A 21,217-nucleotide genomic window follows, 5' to 3' on the forward strand; every position below is an offset into this window, starting at 1 on the left:
TAAGAGTACTGTTTTGTGGTATGTAAGGATATAACTATTAAAGTGTCAATAAACTTAAATTACGACACATGCTGATCTGTTCACTCATTTGCAGGCTACTTCTGTATGTGGACCTGGAAAAAAGGCTGAGATTTAGCCAAATACTGTGTTACACACCAAGCGATAATATTCCCAAGTAAATCTTGGATCTTTACAGGTACGTAGATACTAGTTAAATAAAATGTCACAGCGATGGTGTATTACGCCTTCTGACACATAGTGAGGAACGACAACTGTCTGTCTAAAGCGTTCCATCAAAGCACCAAGAAAGTCATCCTCATCTGAAGTCTATTCCCATAGATCAAATCAACTCGGAGAGCAAAAAGCTGAAGTCCTGCTTTGTCAATACCAATTTAGAACGGACGTCTTGAGATATGCCAGCTCTTATGTGACACAGGCCGTCATTCTTTCAGCTTGAATGAGCAGCTTTGGCTGGAAAGACAACCCCTCTCTTAGTTGTCATCCAGCCTGCAGCATTTTCACTCACTGAGCACTTCAATTGTTTCCACACAGCACCCAAGAGAAAACTCTTTCATGAGAATACAAACTGGTGGCAGATCGCTTTATCAGCCAGACACCAAATTCACAGTAGAAAAAAAAGGGAGGGAGGGGGGGACCTGTAGAACAGTAAAGTAGGATACAAGAGTTGATCTGGTTTATAAATATAAAGTATAGTCATTGTGACGTGCTCACTTAAAGCCAATGGGCGTGCACGTTCCTTGCCTATTTTCTGTTGCTGCTGATGCGCATTTCTAGTGTTTATGTATCTGGTTAGTTTCGGTGTTTGCCGTACATTGTAGCTCCGCTGCTCTCACCATATACTTTGAAAATGGCTGAAAGTTGTAAGAAGCAAACTGTCTTACAAGTTTTTGTGATAAGGATGGGCTCTGAAGAAAGAAATTAGACCACAGTGGATTTGGCATATTCTTTCATGCGATCCCCTGAGGAGCGGAAGAGCAGGTAGGATAGTCTTGTGCACAGTTATTCAAAAAAGAGACTTGGGCGTGTCTTACCTACATTTCCAGAAAAAAAAATGTCCACTACACCTTTAAGAACTATAAAAAGGTTGAAAAGTATCAAATATGACAGTCCTTTTTTATTTTTACCTTGGTGGCATTTTCACCATGATAAAACCTGGCTGGTCTTGAACTCGCAAATATGAAATATGATTTGTTTTTCACCAATCAGTCTTCAAAGCCTACAAATCACTTCCAGGTCAACAATTAGAGATCGGAAATTATTGCCAAAATTCCGATAGATGCATCTCTAAATTAATAAATTTGCATTTTTCTCTTTGCCCTATAAATTAAATAAAAACAAATATTTCTTAAAAAGTTACCAGACCAACCAGAGAAAAGTTGTACTTCAGTCGTGGATGGGTAATTAAGCGGAGGGCAGGGAGCGGTGGTAAAACAAGAACAAACACTGGATCAGGGAGGAAGGATGGGATTCAGAGTGTGTGTGTGTGTGTGTGTGTGTGTGCTTTCGTTTATCTATCCTGGTGGGGACATTGGCATGAATACACACCAACACCATGGGTACCAAAAACACCATGGGGACCAAAACCATGGTCCCCACGGTGCGAACCACTCCAGTGAATAGAAAATGACTTTCTAATATGGCTGGTGAAGTTTCCTGAGAAGTCCCCAGCAGGCTGTTTTTTGTGACTTTGTGTTTGCTCTATAGCAACCCCAGAGGTCAACCCTGGTATAGCAGTGTGTACACAAAGTCCCCAGCAGGCTCATTTTCTGAAATTGTGTGTGTGCTCTAGAGCGCTACCAAAGGCCAAACCTGGTATTACAGTGTGTGAACTAAGTCCCCACCAGTACTGTTTTTTTCATACAGGCCCCACCAGCACTTTTTATGCGACTGAATGCCATTTTTGTCATTAGAATGTGTTTATTATCCTCTTATACACTTTTTGTTACCTGATTATTACATTTTGGGTCTCATATCTCATGAGAATTTAATAGAGTTCACATTGTTTTTTATTTGTTGAATTTTGTATGCTCAATACAGTTCTCTTTTCTTTGTGCAGAGTTTGTGAGGTATTGGGTGGTGGGTTTAGCCCCTAAAAGTTTAACATTTGTGCATTTAGATAATTATAGATCTTGTGGTTATCATAATTTAATCATTTTGTGCTGTTTTCAGTTGTGAAACGCAGTTGTGAAACAGTGAACGCACCACCAGTCAGCGCTGACTTGTTCAGTGAACTTACGCTCACTTGCGTACTGTACACAGAGAGAACTGCCACTCAGGGCAAAGGACTTGATTCAAGTTTTGTAACTGTAGCCTACTGCTAAAATTAGTGCTGTGTCAACTTGCCAACATCCATGTAACGTGTTCAGTGAGTGTACAGAGCTGAGGACTCCCGTGCAATACATGTATACCACTCAAAGTAGCACTGTGTCTCCCGCCAGTGACCATATACTATGGTCCATGAATGCACCGTCCTTCAGTACTCACGGTGAGCTTGTTAAAGAGTGAATGTGAACCTCAATCAGGGCTGAATCATGAAATGAATGACGCAACATTTTGCTGTTTACCAGTTCAGGGAGTTAGAGAATTATGCACTATGCAGTCAGGGCTCCTGCTAAGCACTGAATGAGCCGGTGAATGCAGTTTTTGAATGAATCTTTTTAATGAACGGATTCTAGTGATTCAGTACAGTCAAAAGAACTGTTGAATGGGATAAACACTTCTTTTGACTGTACTAGTAAGCACTAGTGAAGTGGTTCAGAAGAAATTACTCAGTTGTGGCAGAAACATAACTATGACCTGTTCAACTGTGTTAAAAGTAAACATATATGCGAGTACTCTCATGTATAAATGTAGGTTGCCAGACTCTGCAAAAAGCATCATTTTTTGCAACACACTTAAATACATCAGCTTTATCCACATACTAAGCTACTCAAATTATGTTTCACTGTACTGTAACCAAGTATCAATTTGTCCCTCTTTCAATAACAAGAAACAAAGATGAAATCAGATTCAAATGTAATCAGCAGGAATTTATTCTGGGTCTGGCAGTAATGGCCTACCTAAGGCCAATAAAATAAAAGATTTTATGGACTGGAACATACCTTCCCTTTAAATCAGTGTCTGTTTGTTTAACTCAAAATATGTTATTTCATTGTAGTGACACAAGCACTAAAAAAAATAAAAATAAAATAATAAAATAGACTTATTCCAGCAACACAAATAGATGCCAACAATATAAATGAAATATAACAACTCAAAATCTTGTGTAATGTCTGTTTTCAATCAGTCTCTTTTCAGTGTTTATCAAAAGTAAATCAATCCTTTTGATGAACAGTCAATCCTCATCACAAATTGTGGTTTTAATCTAAGGGTATGAGTTAGATTGTGAGTTGACAGTGTATGAGCATATCTGCAATTCAGATGTTAAAAGTTTTCATTCTGTATGATAAAAACTAACATATTTTTTTAGCTTTTTTCTGATATTGTACATTAGGCTTCTTTATGTAGTGTTGTCGGTTGTGCATTCTTTTAATGGGGTTTTCATGAGTCCTTTTTGGTTTTTAAGGAGTTTTTTTTTTAATAGTCAGAGCCGCAATTTGGTATTTCTTAGTCCAGGAGAATTAAATAAAGTGCCAGTAAAGGAAACAAAATTTGCATACCCCCCAAAAAATACTATAGAGCTCGATAGAAAGAAAATGTTTTCCTGTCCTGGGACACAGCGGTCTCTGCCTGGCTCTGGTCCACCCACACTAGCAGGAAAACAGTGTAAGAAGTGGTGACTTGATGTGAAAGATGGCTAGTAGAGACTGGCTACAGCTTGGCCATGTCTTCTCCCCTCTCAGCATTATCCTAGTGCTAACCCATGAACTTTCCTGCTCTGAGGTCGCTGCTCTGCAGACGTAAAGCAGAGCTTACTGTTGTGACTCTTAAAGAGTGTGGCTATTGACACTGAATAACAGACTTGCTAGATAACCACTGGGTTCCAGTACCAGCACAGCAGCCAGAGATCCCTGTAGTGGAAAACGGCTAGCATTTATCTTTTATCAGTATGTCATTGTCAGTGTTAGCGGCTAACAGCTAGCAGCTAACAGCTAACATCAGCACTTTTCTGTTAACAAATTAAGCATCCTTACACAGTCAGAGAACGTAGGCCCCTCTGTCATGCTCACACAGTATTATCAAAGCTAATTTAGCTGTCTCCAAACTCTTTTCACTGTCTTCCTGAGTTCTAAGCTTATCAATTGCTGTTGTTTCTTATTTTCACAGTGTTGACGGAGAGCACGGTTCATTGCAGTTAATTTGCAGATACATTTTCAATAATTATTTAATTATTTCCACAGTGCTATAAGGTTTGGGTTAGGTTATGATTAGGTTATCAGCTGTAATGGAACAACCCACTAGTGTTCTGCACAAATACTACTGCATAGGGAACTATAGACCCCTTGCAACCACGTGACTCCGTTACCCAGAACCCCTTGCGTGGCGGCCATATTGGTTGGCACGCCATTTGACGAAATGACTAGTTCTCCACGTATTTTTCTTCTTTAGATAACGTATCACAAGACCGTTTTAAGAGTAAGTTGATGGTTGATGGTATCAGATTGCCAGATCCACACAGCAAAAGCCTGAAGGGACGGAGCGAGTCTGTGAAATGCTGGCCAGGGGTTTCTTTCCGCGACACAGCTGCTTTATAAACACGCAGGCCAGTATGGACAAGAGAGCACGAAAGCCCCTGAAACCACTGGACGGCTGCAATTATTTTATATCAGGAAAAAGGCTCCATCAAACGCCCGCGACGCCATGAGGGATTAAGCGGGTCAGAAAATGGATGGATGGATGTTCAGACATGTTTGTGCAACAGCAGAAAGCAGAGAGGAAGACCCGCCCGGTAGGTTAAAAAAAACATCACTCACTACGGATTATTTTGGTGTTTTTGTCTTGTTAAAATGGGTGGGGGTGTCGGCGACATTGCAGCGTAAACACAGAAGTACTAGCGCCCATGAACGGGCGGAGGGGAGGTGGCGATCGCTACACTGACCGGAGAGCCGCCGCTGTCTGAAGCAGCAACAGCTACACGGGCCGGAGAAGCCGCTGTTGCTGCTACACACAGCGGCGGAGGGGAGGTAGCTATCGCTACACGGGCCGCTTCTCCGGCCCGTGTAGCGATAGCCACCTCCCCTCCGCCGCTATAGAACAATGACTAGAGCCGAATTAAGTTGTAATTTACCGGAGATGAAGTGTAGACTGCAAATTCTCTCGTAGAATGATCGCTCCCCCAGTCCATTGGGAGGGTCTGCCTGCGCTCTTTTCATTGAAAATATCCAATTCTTTCTTCTTTCCTCATCCTTCGGTAAACGACAGAAACGTACATCCAACGATTTGGAATGCCTCTCTGTGCAACCGGGAGCACAACAAGTCGTAGGCATTGCTTAGATTCCAAAAATAAACTAACTAAAAGTACGCTCTAAATCACCCGTTTTGTCATGTAGTAGATGGGCTGTCAGGCAAGCCTGCCCACCAAGATGGAGGCGCGCACCCCCAATCACGTGACTGTGACGTCAGATGCAAGGGGTCTATAAGTGGACTTTTCCTGTTTAATTTTAAAATGGGCCATCTCTATACTTGCTGTAGCTGTAGCTTACACATGTGCATAACTGAAGCCATTTTGTATGTGTTAGAGCAGCAATGCAGCAGCACGACAGAGACAAAATGTGAGGTCTTAAATTTGTTAAAACTTTTAATCTAAGGGTATGAGTTAGATTGTGAGTTGACAGTGTATGAGCATATCTGCAATTCAGTTGTTAAAAGTCTTCATTCTGTATGATAAAAACTAACATTTTTTTTAGCTTTTGTAATAGGTAAGTCAAATGCTGATATTGTACATTAGGTTTCTTTATGTAGTGTTGTCTGTTGTGCATTCTTTTAATGGGGTTTTCATGAGCCCTTTTTGGTTTTTAAGGAGTTTTTTTGAATACTCAGAGCAGCAATTTGGTATTTCTTAGTCCAGGAGAATTAAATACAGTGCCAGCAAAGGAAACAAAATTTGCATACCCCCCAAAAAATACTATAGAGCTCGATAGAAAGAAAATGTTTTCCTGTCCTGGGACACAGCGGTCTCTGCCTGGCTCTGGTCCACCCACACTAGCAGGAAAACAGTGTAAGAAGTGGTGACTTGATGTGAAAGATGGCTAGTAGAGACTGGCTACAGCTTGGCCATGTCTTCTCCCCTCTCAGCATTATTCTAGTGCTAACCCATGAACTTTCCTGCTCTGAGGTCGCTGCTCTGCAGACGTAAAGCAGAGCTTACTGTTGTGACTCTTAAAGAGTGTGGCTATTGACACTGAATAACAGACTTGCTAGATAACCACTGGGTTCCAGTACCAGCACAGCAGCCAGAGATCCCTGTAGTGAAAAACGGCTAGCATTTATCTTTTATCAGTATGTCATTGTCAGTGTTAGCGGCTAACAGCTAGCAGCTAACAGCTAACATCAGCACTTTTCTGTTAACAAATTAAGCATCCTTACACAGTCAGAGAACGTAGGCCCCTCTGTCATGCTCACACAGTATTATCAAAGCTAATTTAGCTGTCTCCAAACTCTTTTCACTGTCTTCCTGAGTTCTAAGCTTATCAATTGCTGTTGTTTCTGATTATCACAGTGTTGACGGAGAGCACGGTTCATTGCAGTTGATTTGCAGATACATTTTCAATAATTATTTAATTATTTCCACAGTGCTATAAGGTTTGGGTTAGGTTATGATTAGGTTATCAGCTGTAATGGAACAACCCACTAGTGTTCTGGCACAAATACTACTGCATAGGGAACAATAAGTGGACTTTTTCCTGTTTAATTTTAAAAATGGGCAATCTCTATACTTGCTGTAGCTGTAGCCTACACATATGCATAACTGAAGCCATTTTGTATGTGTTAGAGCAGCAATGCAGCAGCACGACAGAGACAAGATGTGAGGTCTTAAATTTGTTAAAACTTTTAATCTAAAGGTATGAGTTAGATTGTGAGTTGACAGTGTATGAGCATATCTGCAATTCAGTTGTTAAAAGTCTTCATTCTGTATGATAAAAACTGTAACATATTTTTTTAGCTTTGGTAATAGGTAAGTCAAATGCTGATATTGTACGTTAGGCTTCTTTATGTAGTGTTGTCTGTTGTGCATTCTTTTAATTGGGTTTTCATGAGCCCTTTTTGGTTTTAAGGAGTTTTTTGAATACTCAGAGCCCCCAAGAGCCTGTGCCCCTCATAGTGCTCTTTTTAAAGCGCTGCATTTGAACCCAACCCTAACCAACATTCTTCAGGCCTTCCTCCAAACATATGCCCGAGGTTGTCAGCAGTATTGTCTGAGGGTTACTCATTTTTGTCACTATTACCACTAAAAAACAAACAAACAAATTAACAAAAAGCTTCACATTATATACTGGGCCTCCAAAGTGCTCTCTGAAACTAGGCCAGGAATGGCTTGTGTCCATGAAATGGGAAAATACTTTTAATTATAGGTTACTATTAATTTAGTCAACAACTTGAGGATACTAGGTATTTGATATATTCAATCTACTGAATATATCAAATATCTAGTACAGCCAAAGTAGTAATTACACTGCATCTAGATTATTTAGGTCAATAAAAAGTAAAGGTTTAGAAAGTACAGTATTTCCCTCTGAAATGTAGTGGATTGTAAGTTTAAAGTTGCATAAAATAGAAATACTAGTAAGTGGGCTAAAGTACTTAGTTAGTGTCCACCACTAGTATAGTGAAACTTTGGTTAAGGAGAGAGACTTAATGTTAATAATTTTCTAGTTTGCAGTTTAGTGTTAAATATAAAACATTAGTTATTTGCAGCACTAGTCTGTAAAGCTCCCCTGTGAGCTGAGAGTGGAGAAATATTGTGTGGTCCTCTGCAGAGCCTCAGTTAATGGCCCATCAGCTTCAAAGGGGCCGCCCTCTGCAGAGCAACGCCCTGCCAGCTGCAGCTCTGCAGGTGCACGGTGAGCCCCTCCCCCCCTCCCGCTCCCGCCCCCTCCCTCCCGCTCTCCCCTCCACACGGCGCGACGGGACCGCAGCAGCACCAGAGAGTTACAGGAGTTTCAAGAAGCGGGAGCTGTCCGACTCGACACCAGCAGCTGGTAAGTTTTAAATTCTCTTATTTTTGATTTAATCTGGCATGATTTTTAAACGATAGGTTACGATTAACAGTGATATTACTCGATAAGTTATGATAAACAGTGATATTTCTCTTAACAGAGTAGTTAGGCATAAGCCAGTTAGCGTTAGCTAACCCTGCTAACGCTAGTGTGTTAGCAGGGTTAGCTAACCCTGCTAACACACTGGTGTTGCAGGCTGGTGTTGCTGTCGGCTATACGGTAAACTACAGGTATTTTATCGGACTGTACCTCTTAAATATAGCCTCCTTTCCTAAGGCCTCTGTTTACAAGCAACAACCTAATTTCCAATGTAATTATTCATGTAATTATTTTTTTGGGACTTGCTCCAGTTTGCACCATTTATTCAGGGCTGTAACGTTACAGTGCGACAGTTTTGACTGCATATGCTATTAAAAATTATTCTATGCAAACTAAAATGGGAGTTTTGCAGCGAGCTCTGTCTCTCTCCTCTGCTCTGTCTGTGGAAGGTGAGGCTGAGCTCCACACATACAACAGGCCGACAGGATGAAACAGACTTTAGGTTTCACGTTATCAAGTCGAGTAGAGCTCCTTGCTGTCATTGGCAACAAAATCTGTCATTGAGATGAAGTTTTTCAAACAATACAGAGCTTATTATACTGATAATGAACTGTTATGAACAGACTCAAAGCAGACATTACTGTATGTAGCAATTGAGTCTAATTAGCTAATATATTAAAATAAGTTTTTTTATGAGGCTGACTGCAGCCTGCACCTCCTCTAAAAGCAGCAGTGAGTCTGAGCAGCAGCAAGAGAGGATGCATTTTACCACAGAGCTGTTAACCAGTTTAAAGACCTGTAGCTTTTTTAAACAGTAGTTTGTGTTTGTTATGCTTACTCATGTAAAATTTTAGCAGTGGCATTATCAGCTGCAGCACTGTGCCACTTTTGAAAGCATATAGAGTAAACACTAAAAGATCACACAGGACAAATTATTCTTCAAAAGTCTTGTGCTGTTCCCAAGTGTTGATTCTGTTATGTTATATGTTATATATAAGTTTCTCCTTGTCTCATCTCCTTGCCTCCTTTCCTCTTCCACTCTTTCATCTAGATAGGAGCTTTGAACCACCAAAAGTCTCAGCAGCTCAAGGTGGATTTACCCCCAGAGGAGACGACCACTACCACCATTAACATAAACCAGCTGATAGACATGGACCTGCTCATTTCGAAGAATAAGAAGCGTGAGGTGAGATGGAGGCCTGCAAATATTCCAATACCTACAAGTCATATTTTAAATAGCAATTTAATACTCTTTAAACAGTAATATAACAAAAACACAAATGCTATTATCCAACAAATGTAGGCTATTATATTTATTAAAAATATTCAGCAGAATGAACTCGTCACAAACTTTACGACCTTAGTTAGCATACAACAATAAAATATAACAAATAGCCTTGTTTTATTCAAGGTTTAAAGAATGAATCTGAAGATTTTTTTGAAATGCTCCTATTATGCAGTAGTTCCCTCTGTCCTTGCACCGCCACTGCAGCTTTAATGTGAGCGGATGGATCTTCTGTTTAAGCTAATTACATCTCAGAAAACTACAATTTCTTTGCACAAACAACTTCAGATGGCTATTCAAAGTTACACTGATGGGTTTGTTTACTTCAAAGAAGCAGACATGCTTATTAAAAGTAGCAAATCACGTTTCAGTCCACTGGCTGACCACTGTATTCAAAGTCATCTTCCATTAGCAATATAAATATTCAGCCATTATTGAGAAAATACTTACCAGGTATGCTACAAAAACATTGTGCCTCTGAGTTCATATTACATGAGTTGAATTAAGGTACAGGAGCGCTTCAGAACTAACCTGTAAATGTACTGAGCTTCAGATTAACTCTAAATGCACTGAGCTTCAGACTAGCTGTAAATACACTGAGTTTCAGACTAACTGTAAATGCACTGATCTTCAGAAACTGTAAATGCACTGATCTTCAGACCTAACTGTAAATGCACTGAGCTTCAGACTAACTGTAAATGCACTGAGCTTCAGACTAACTGTAAATACACTGAGTTTCAGGACTCACTGTAAATACACTGAGTTTCAGACTAACTGTAAATGCACTGAGCTTTAGACCTAACTGTAAATGCACTGAGCTTCAGACTAAATGTAAATGCACTGAGCTTCAGACTAACTGTAAATACACTGAGCTTCAGACTAATTGTAAATGCACTGAGCTTTAGACTAACTGTAAATGCACTCTTCTTCAGATTAACTGTAAATGCACTGAGCTTCAGACTAACTGTAAATGCACTGAGCTTCAGACTAACTGTAAATGCACTGAGCTTCAGACTAACTGTAAATACACTGAGCTTCAGACTAACTGTAAATGCACTCTTCTTCAGATTAACTGTAAATGCACTGAGCTTCAGACTAACTGTAAATGCACTGAGCTTCAGACTAACTGTAAATACACTGAGCTTTAGACTAACTGTAAATGCACTCTTCTTCAGATTAACTGTAAATGCACTGAGCTTCAGACTAACTGTAAATGCACTGAGCTTCAGACTAACTGTAAATGCACTGAGCTTCAGACTAACTGTAAATGCACTGAGCTTCAGACTAACTGTAAATGCACTGAGCTTCAGACTAACTGTAAATGCACTCTTCTTCAGATTAACTGTAAATGCACTGAGCTTCAGACTAACTGTAAATGCACTCTCTTCAGATTAACTGTAAATGCACTGAGCTTCAGACTAACTGTAAATGCACTGAGCTTCAGACTAACTGTAAATGCACTGATCTTCAGACTAACTGTAAATACACTGAGCTTCAGACTAATTGTAAATGCACTGAGCTTTAGACTAACTGTAAATGCACTCTTCTTCAGATTAACTGTAAATGCACTGAGCTTCAGACTAACTGTAAATGCACTGAGCTTTAGACTAACTGTAAATGCACTGAGCTTCAGACTAACTGTAATGCACTGAGCTTCAGACTAACTGTAAATGCACTGAGCTTAAGACTAACTGGTAAATACACTGAGCTTCAGACTAATTGTAAATGCACTGAGCTTTAGACTACTGTAAATGCACTCTTCTTCAGATGTTAACTGTAAATGCACTGAGCTTCAGGGACTAACTGTAAATGCACTGAGCTTTAGGACGAACTGTAAATGCACTCTTCTTCAGATTAACTGTAATGCACTGAGCTTCAGAACTAACTGTAAATGCACTGAGTTTCAGATATACTGTAATGCACTGAGCTTTAGACTAACTGTAAATGCACTGAGCTTCAGACTAACTGTAAATACACTGAGCTTTAGACTAACTGTAAATGCACTTTTCTTCAGATTAACTGTAAATTGCACTGAGCTTCAGACTAACTGTAAATGCACTGAGCTTTAGACTAACTGTAAATGCACTCTTCTTCAGATTAACTGTAAATGCACTGAGCTTCAGATTAACTGTAAATGCAACTGAGCTTCAGATTAACTGTAATGCACTGAGCTTCAGACTAACACTAAATGCACTGAGCTTCAGATCAACTGCAAATGCACTGAGCTTCAGACTAATTGCAAATTGCACTGAGCTTTAGACTAACTGTAACATGCACTCTTCTTCAGATTAACTGTAAGTGCACTGAGCTTCAGATTAACTGTAAATGCACTGAGCTTCAGACTAACTGTAAATGCACTGAGCTTCAGACTAACTTGTTTGATGTAAACAACCCATCAGTGTAAGTCTGAATAACCATCTGAAGTTTTCTGTGAAAAAAATTGCAGTTTTTTGAGATGTAAATAGCCTAACAGCCATGAAATGAAGAGGCACTTCATTCTAAAATAATAATATGGTAGCCATGTAGTAAACAGCTTTCAGCTGCAGGTCAGTGCGTCTTTCTTGGACCAGGTAGCTTAATCACAGTGCTGTTTCATCGCACTTTCCGGCTGTGTCAAATGTGTGGTCAGATTGATAGATCGTTTGTTAAAACCTTTAGTCCTACCTGCCATCTCACAAATACTGCAGAACGTTTTGTCTATTCCGTCTACACTTTCATGACTTAACCATTTTAATTTTCTCCTGCCATTCTGGTTTTAAACATTGTGTTTGGATAGGGCTGCTGTCCCATTCTCTGTTTATTGAGGAGCAGAAGAGCTTGACGTTTTTATGTGGTGTTACTGGCCTCAACGGCCGTTGATATTTTCATTGGCCCTGTCAATTACATTTGATGGCCAAAATATTATGGCTGAACCTAAAGTCTGAGCATGAGACATTTTTCAGGCATGTCAGGACTGACTGGTATTTTGCATGTGCTGACCTCATTTGCAGGGCCAAACCCTCCCTGAACAAGTCAAAAGATCAGGAGGATGGAGAGGAGACAGACGAGCCAGAGGAGGTAAGTGCAGGGGATGTTGCACATAAAGAGTGATGCCACAGATGCAGCAGGTTAGAATTAGCAGGTTAAAAGCAGGTTACTCAAATTGGGGGAGAGAGAAAGAGAGAGAAAACGTATATGGTTGTGAACACTAATCAGGGCTGTACGCTTACTTTTTTAGGTTGTACTGCTGGAGCTAGCACGTTTAAAAAATGTAGTAGCGCACCCGGTTGGATAGTTAAACATGTTTTATTAGTGAAATTCATTTGATATTGATCAGAAATTATGTGAATGCTTATGTTCATGTGATATTTCAGATTTTCTTTTTTAATTCATTTGCAAAAAAAAATCTAAAATTCTGGGTTTGGGTTGTCCTCGCGAGGTACTGAGTGGTGATTCCTGAGGAAACTTTTTTTTTTTTTTACTTTGACACAAAGCTTCAACATAAGAAATACTAAAAAATTGAGGGTCTGAATACTTTCATGACCCACTGTATATATTAGACTTTTTGGTTGTTACACAGCTGGTTCTCCGTTTCTTACCTATTATACTTTATTTTCTTTGTAACAGTGAAAGCTCAATTTTTATTAATAGTTTATTGTATTTATAAGCTGTAGATCTATTTTAACACAAGTAAAAATAGGATTATTCTGTAATTGGAAATTGTATTTGAGACTATGTTTTGGTAACTCTTTCAGGAAATGGACCAGTGCCCTTCAGACCCAGATGTTCCTCCACTGAAGAGAACTGAGAGTGTCTTTGTAAGTTTGCAGACAAACCAGTGTGTATTTTGAAATCAGTTGTGATGACAAAATTACTAACTATATTATTGTTGATGGGAAAGGCGTAATTGGAAAATTTAAGTGGGAAGTATTTAAACTTACTAATTGAGTCCCATCTGACTTGTGACTTTTCTAGCTTACAAGAAAATGCTTGGGATCTCTGAATATAAATCAATGACAAGCAGTGAAAAAGTGAGGATGAGTATGTGCCTAGTTCTACACCCAGAATCAGAAGTATCTGAGAAAGAACTCAAACTGCTCAAGTCTCCAACAAACTACAGTTCATCAAACTCGGATGTTCGAAACGCTTGAACAAAGTTCGTGTGAAGCCTGTGAAAATGCAGACAGAGCACATCTTCCTCTTTCCAATCCATGGCAGATTGTGAGTGAGTTATCCGAATCCTCCAGTGACAACGGATGTAAAAGTCTTGAGGCTAAAAAAGAAAAAAAATGGGTGGTCGAGTCTACGATAAGAGGCAGTACTGTCCTGTACTGTTTTAAACCATATGCCAAAATTGCACGGCACTTGGATAAGAAAACACAGCAACTTGGAGGAGGTAGCACGAGCATTCAGTTATCCAAAAGGATCAGTGGAGAGAAAGCTGCAGATAACTCTAATTCGAAATAAAGGCAATCGTCGCCACAACTTTGAGGTCCTGGAGGAGGGTAAAGGGGTGATGGTTCCCTCTCAACAAAGCACTGAACCAGTGAATGCAAAAGACTATTTGCACTGCACATCTGTGAGGCATTACTCAAAAGGAAAGTGTTGTGGCGGCACATGAAAAATGCAAATTGGCAAAGAAAAGCATGAAGCCAGGCAGAACCAGAGTGCAGTCACTTTGTGCTGCTGGACAGCCTGTCCCAAAGGAGATCAATGACAAAGTCTGGTGCCTAGTAAATGGCATGAATCAAGACAACATAAACAGACACAATTCGGCAAGAAAAATATATTCTGAAGTTAGGGAGAACACTTCTATAACAAAAAAAGGGACAGACAAAAGCCAACACCAATATATCAGACAAAAAATGCGGGGAAATGGGAAGATTAGTTCTCCTAGCAAAGACCCATGGCAAGCTGAAAACAATACATGACTTCTTTCTGCCAGCAAACTTCTGCCACGTTGTGAAAGCTGTGAAGATGGTCTGTGGATGGAGTGAAGATACCAGCAGTTTCAAGATTCCATCCTTGGCGCTCAAACTAGGCCATAGTCTAAACTAAAATAGCAGATATTGCAGAGTTTGAAGCAAGGATGTCAGAGAACAAGAAGGCCCTTGAAAAGGTGATGACGTTCAGGACATTGAAAGAGAATAAATGGGATGAGTGGGGTGTCTTCGCATGCACTGAGGAACCTCAGAGAGTCGAAGTGGAATAAAACCTCTTCTTATCCCCTACTGTGAAGATGTTGTGAGACTGCACAACCACATTGACACAGAAAGGCCCAAGTATCGATCCAATCTTGAAACTGCACCAAATAAGAGGAACTGGTTAAATCTTGCTAAACTAACACTTTGTGAAGTGATCGTCTTCAATCGTAGGAGAGAGGGAGAAGTTTCAAAGATGTCCTTGAATGACTTCATGTTGAGAAACACCTTTGCCAGTAATCCAGATCTTGATCTTGCCTTGACTGACATGGAAAAGAGCTCTGCAAAATACTTTGAGCGTGTGGGAATCAAAGGTAAGCGGGACAGAAAGGTCCCTGTCTTACTCAGCCCAGACATGGTGTCCTCCATACAGATGCTGGTGAGATATCGACGACAATGTGATGTGCCAGATGAGAATGTGTATTTGTTTGGTAGACCTGAGGCAAGAAAGTCACCTCAGAGGATCTGATGCCATCCGTGGCTATTGCATGTGAATGCGGGGTGAAGGACCCTCAAACGTTGACATCAACAAGATTAAGGAACAAATGCAACAATGTCACAAGTTCTAAACTTGAAAAGATGAGGAGGACTGCCTTGCAGGTTTCATGGTCACAACATCAGGGTCCATCGACAATATTATCGGCTCCCTGAAGGGACATTACAAGTTGCGAAAGTTGCAAAGTTGCTTATGGCCTGTGGAAGAGGAGAGCTATCAAAATTTAAAGGCCTGACATTGGACGAGATCAACGTTGATCCAAATGGTAAAACCTCACCTTGCACACACTATTTTATCATTTAATGTGATGGGATAAATGTGTCATAGGTTTGTCATGCTGCTTCACAACATTTTTTGCTGTGTTTATTCAGAGGAAGTACCTGAAGACAGCTCTCTATCTGGAAGTGAAGATGAAGATGTGATGTCGAGTCTATCCTCTAACTCATCAGGTACATTCCACTGAACCAGTGGTTCTCGAAGTGGGGGTCCTGGGCACTCCCAGGGGTTCCTGGGTGTTCACAGCAAGAAGGGATTCATTTTTTTTTCACTTGTTCACACCATAACCCAATTACAGAATGTTTTGGCAGAACTATTTTGTCATGGGTTTAATAAACTTTATGTATGTAAAAACATCTAAAGCTTTTATCTAATGGGGGTCTGAAGTCTAATCTCTGTCAGTTTTAGCGTCTTTGGGTGGGTTATCAACCCTGCTATATAGTTAAAAACAAAACAGGTCAATGTTGCCATGGCTTGTTTCTCATAGTTCATGGAGAGGATGATTTAGTATATTCAGTGCTTCAAGTGAGCTTTTCTAACATTGCATCTTTAATGTTTTTTCCTTGAAGGTCTAAGACCAGTGAAATGACTAGACCCGTTCACAGGACACCTACAGAGGAGGACCAGGAGTCTGATGCTTCATCACAGCTAACCAGAGGTATTTTAACGGAATAGTTCATCCCAAGTCAATATGCAATCATTATCTATACCCCTCAAGCTGATGAGAAATCCTCTAGTTTTTTAATACTCTACAGGCGAACAGGCTACAGTTAATATTTAGGCTACAAAAATATACTGAATTATGTTTGAAAGTCAACGGTGTATGTCATGGTTTCGAGGACACTTGGATTGCAGCGGACAAGCAGTATGAAGGGGTAGTTTTATAGGCTTTTTTGTAACTGTTACCATCACCACCCGTTATATAGATGAATGCTGTGGGATTCCCCACGGCACTCTTTTCAAAACATCATTCTGTCAATCTGTTTGCCTACAGGTAGATCAAGGAACTGGACAGAGGAGGACCATGACTCTGATACCTCATCACAGCCATTGAATCACTGTTTTGAGTCAAGACCTGTGAAGAAGATGAAACCCACCAAGAGGACACCTAGAGAGGAGGACCCTGAGTCTGGTTACCTCAATCACAGCCAAGAAAAGGTATTTGACCAATAACCTGTTTCAGTGGGTGTAATAATCCACTTGATACACAATTCAGATTTTTTTATTATAAATTTCTTTTAATATTGGAGTACTTTACTTTGTCATTTATTGGTTTTTAAGCTGTGCTCTACCTTGTCTATTTAACTTTTACCACAACTTTCTGTCTTCAATGTCTGCACCAGGGAAAGTTTCTGTAATTTTATGTGTTTATATGTAATTTGATGCAAGATACACAAATCAATATCCTCATCATACCTGGAGAAAAAACTTAAAATTTGAAAACGTATTTGAAAATGTGCTTTCTTTAAAGTCTTCAAAGATGCAGTGCTTTAAGTTAACTTTTCTATCATTGAATCTCTGTTTTCAAGACGAGTCAAGACGTGTGAAGAAGATTAAACCCACCAAGAGGACATCTAGAGAGGAGGACCCTGAGTCTGATACCTCATCACAGCCAGAAAAGGTATTTGACCAATAACCTGTTTCAGTGTATGTAACAATCCACTTGATACACGTATTGAGTCTCGTATGCTCTCAAAACACTGAAGAGCTGCGCCCCTGTGGGAAAACTGACGGAAGCCAATGAGAGAGCAGCTTCGGGTCATGTGCTTGTCAAAGTTTGAGGGGCTTATGTTGACTCATTAGGCCGGCGCACCGCACACAGGAAGTACATATACATTAGTAAAATACCATTTGGAATTGATTTATAATGAATGCTGACAGGTGCGGAGAGACTAACAGGAGCATCTTGCAAACAAATACTTTTTATTTCATAATTATTTTGCATTTTCTAAATCATTTATGTTTAATATGATTAAAGTACTTCTTGATTCTGAGATCATACAAGTTGCTATATATTATAAAGTTCATATATCAATATGACCTGAGTAAAAAAAATTAAAAATTTCGATGACAAATTGTATTTTTCAGGCTTTTTATCTCAAGCCTCCTTAAAAAATTTCGCCGCGTGTCACGTGACCGAGACGTAGTTCGTTGACAAGCGTTGATCTGTTTACATGGCAACACGTTACTTCCTGTTTGCAAAACTCGCTTTTCTCAAATTAAAATAGACGGATAAAACATGTTTTAAAAATGTGTGTTGTTTATGGTTGTTCAGATACCAACAAGGAGAACGTCTCCTTACACACATTTCAGAACCCGAAGAGTCCCGGAGGAGAGAAGTCCTCGCTCAATGGAACCGCCCAGTAGCCGGTAGCCTCTAAGCTTTAGCCTCAGACGCAGCACTGCCTCACGAGTCCTGAGTGGAGTGTCTGTCCCACTCCAGCCGAGACAATTTCTGAGCAACCTGAGCCCAGAGAAGCTCTCAGCCTGGGTTTTACTAACGCTGCAGCTCCTCTTCCTCACTCCTCACACCGTGGGGAGTGCAGAAATCTGGCTGTCAACCATAGCAACCTCGGCTTTGGAGCGAACGCGTTAGCCACACCTCCTCTCAGCACAAGCCCTGCTACCCCGCAAAACCCCGAGATGTTTTAAATCCGCGGTGGGATATCAGCCCTTTGGGTTGTGGGTCTATCGGTCTCTGCTACTTCCGGCGCTCCAAGTATTCTCTCTGCCGCTCTGCTACGCTGCTGCCATCCTGCTGCTCCCCCCCACCGATCCGGAGAATACTAAGACGCCGCGGCGCAACTAATAAATGCGCCGTCCGGTCTTACGTCTAGATTATCAGTAAAATTCCGGGGAACAAATAATGCTGAGACACTGTGGTTTTGTTCTGATAAAAGATCCTTTTCTTTTATGTGCCTGTTTTTTGGCGAATTTCAGCGGCCGTGATAAACTATGCCAGGCAGTCGGGCTTTGACAGTTGTTTCCGTGTGTTTACATCTGAACCGCGATTATAAAACCTGATTCCAACCCATTCGTTGAATCTCCTAAATGTTTTATTATTATATAGCCGAATTGTAACAGAAGCTTGCGCTGTATTTCATGTTAAAATCATCACTTTGTGAATCCACATGTGAACTTGTCGTTGTGTCTCCATTGCACTCTCTGTAGCTTAGCCGGAGCTAAAGTCAAACGAACTACGTCATCGTACCACGTGACCCAGATGTGGATTTTCCGCCTAGCGGTGCCAAGGGGCACTTTTGAGTTAAAAAAAATATCTTTACCAGCGCAATCCCGATCTTAATGCCCCATTTTCTGGAAATAAGTTTTTCCGAGTTGGTCGATTTTAGAATCAAGAAGTACTTTAAGTAAATTTTGTCCAAGCTATTTGGAGGGGGGCGGCGCCTCAGCACCCCGCATTAACCCGTCGCCACCGGTCAGATGTTTGCAAAACAAACTCAACTGAATGGTTTCTCTCCTTAGGATCTCGCCACAGACCGTCGTTCTAATGAACTCTCCTCCAGATTAAAAATAAACTAAAATAAGCATTATTTTATCACATTGCTTACAGACAGGAAAAACTGTTGACATTTACGATTTACGATAATTGACAATTTATTTTCTTATAGAATTTGCAATAATAGGCTTATAAGGATTGAACACTCATGCTGCCTTTTTTATTTCACTTACTGTTTGCATCAAAATTAGGGATAAGAATTGAGAACCAGTTCCAGTTGAAAACTGGCTCAATCCATCAACAGTGGCAGTGCAGCCTCTGGACTGTCTATAGTGCACACACACACACATCTATAGTATCACCCCTACGAAACCTTTATTTCATCGTATTTATTTTTCATAGATTCATCAAGAAAGAAGAGGAAGATGTGGAGCAAAGCAGAAGTCCACGCTGTGGAAACAAAAGCTAATGCACAACATTAAGACTGGCAAGGTTCCTGGGAAAGCACAGTGTCTTGAATGTATCCATGCATTCCCAGATGCACTGAAAGGTAGGACCTGGGATGCTGTGAAATACTATGTGAAAAACCGCATAGACACCTGGAAGCGGCGGTCTACGAGGTAACTGCAAGCTCTTGTTTTGTGTTTGAAAGAGCAACTGTTAATGCAGCTCTCACCATTTGATCTGTTGATTAGCTGAACCTCAGAGGTCAGCTTTTGAAGTTCTGCTGTTAGAGAGCAGTGATCTGCTCAGATTGCACTTTATTTTATGCAATTTATTTCATACATAACAGAAATTTTTTTGTACTGTTATGCTTCTTCAATTCATGGATTAGCAAATGTTTAAAAAGTTTGTTTAACCCTCACATATTGCTCATATTCTGAGTCATAATTACTCTACACCAGGGCTTCTCAATTCCAGTCCTCGCACCCCCCTGCCCTGCATGTTTTAGATGTGTCCCTCCTTCACCACACCTGATTTAAATGATCAGCTCGGCATCAAGCTCTGCAGAGGCCTGATAACGAGACACTCATTTGAATCAGGTGTGGTGGAGGAGGGACACATCTAAACATGCAGGGCAGGGGGTTGTGAGGACTGGAATTGAATTCATTCAAATATTGAAAATATTTTACATTAATGGGTTCCAATTGTAGCAGTTACTGATCTTTACATTAATTATTAACATTTCTGTATATCAGTAATGTTGCCTGCTGTTAAAAATAAATGACAGACTTTTCATTCAACATTTGTGTAGCTTGTTTGTATCACTCAGCCTATGGTGTTTTTTACACTGGTAGTTTAATTGTGTGTACTGTTAGTAGCTACTACAGTTTTGCAAAATTGAACAAAGTAAGCAAAGACTGTTTTTGTAACCTCATGTTCCTTTCCCACAGTAAATAACATCATACTTTGCTAACAGCTCAATTATGGCAAGAAATTTCCATTGTCTGGCTCATCTAGTGTATTTGCGCTGCCTCTGAATGGCATATTCCTGAAGGCTAAGAAGAGTGTTACATCCAGCAGCCGCTTCAGTAGTGCTTTTGTTTTTTTATTTTTGTCTCCATCAATTTTTGTTGTAGGCTGTCAATTCCAGAAGTCTGTAGGAGAGAATGTTGTAGGTTGTAGGTTCTCTCACTCACTTACTCACTCACTCACTCTGGGCCCGGGACAACAGACCGTTTTGTCCCCCCCTATGGGCGGCACCTGGTACCAACCCACTTCTTAAGTCCCCATTGTGTTAGTAAATTTCATATGCAATAAGTGAAAATTTAAAATGTGAAATCTTAACATTTTAAGCGATATATGAAAATCTAAAATCAAAAAAAAATTTGGGACTTGGAACCATGTCTGTATCTCATTTAGAAAGGGTGGTCCCCACCGGACACCTTTTTGTCCACTGTCCCCACCGGGGCAGATAAACGAGTATGTGTGTGTGTGTGTAGTGTGTGTTGTGTGTGTGTGTGTGTGTGGTGTGTTTGTGTGTGTGCGTGCTTTGACATGGTCCAGAGAAGAGAATTGATTCGGGGCTGAGAACAGCTGATCTTTGAATACCAATGGAGGTATTACGGAGCCTAATGGACTGTCCCTCTTTTTACTCTCATTTCTCTTCTGACTGTATATTCATTCCAACATTTCTCTCTCTCCTAAATATTTGAAGACTGAAAATTAATATTAATTGCCCTTTTCAACTCTTGCTGTCAAACTTTGTGTGGAGCAAGTTTGCATCCCACTTTCCAGAGTTTTTTTTTTTTTTTAGGAACGTGTCTAAACATATTTGTTTTTTGTTTTTTTATTAGGACACTAATT

The 21,217-nt window shown here is 40.3% G+C and overlaps 1 protein-coding gene and 1 long non-coding RNA gene across 2 annotated transcripts in view; one reads left to right on the plus strand and one right to left on the minus strand.

Moving 5' to 3' along the window:
• The window catches only part of tnksa (tankyrase, TRF1-interacting ankyrin-related ADP-ribose polymerase a), a 182,576-nt gene that overhangs the window by 105,634 nt on the left and 55,725 nt on the right, over positions 1–21,217 (minus strand). The window lies entirely within an intron of this gene.
• LOC118563919 lies at positions 15,295–16,039 on the plus strand. Its single transcript, XR_004931528.1, has 3 exons — positions 15,295–15,442; positions 15,549–15,626; positions 16,023–16,039. It is a non-coding gene; the product is annotated as an uncharacterized LOC118563919 (long non-coding RNA).

This window comes from Fundulus heteroclitus, chromosome 8 (genome assembly GCF_011125445.2).
Source record: "Fundulus heteroclitus isolate FHET01 chromosome 8, MU-UCD_Fhet_4.1, whole genome shotgun sequence".
Classification (NCBI taxonomy): Eukaryota; Metazoa; Chordata; class Actinopteri; order Cyprinodontiformes; family Fundulidae; genus Fundulus; species Fundulus heteroclitus.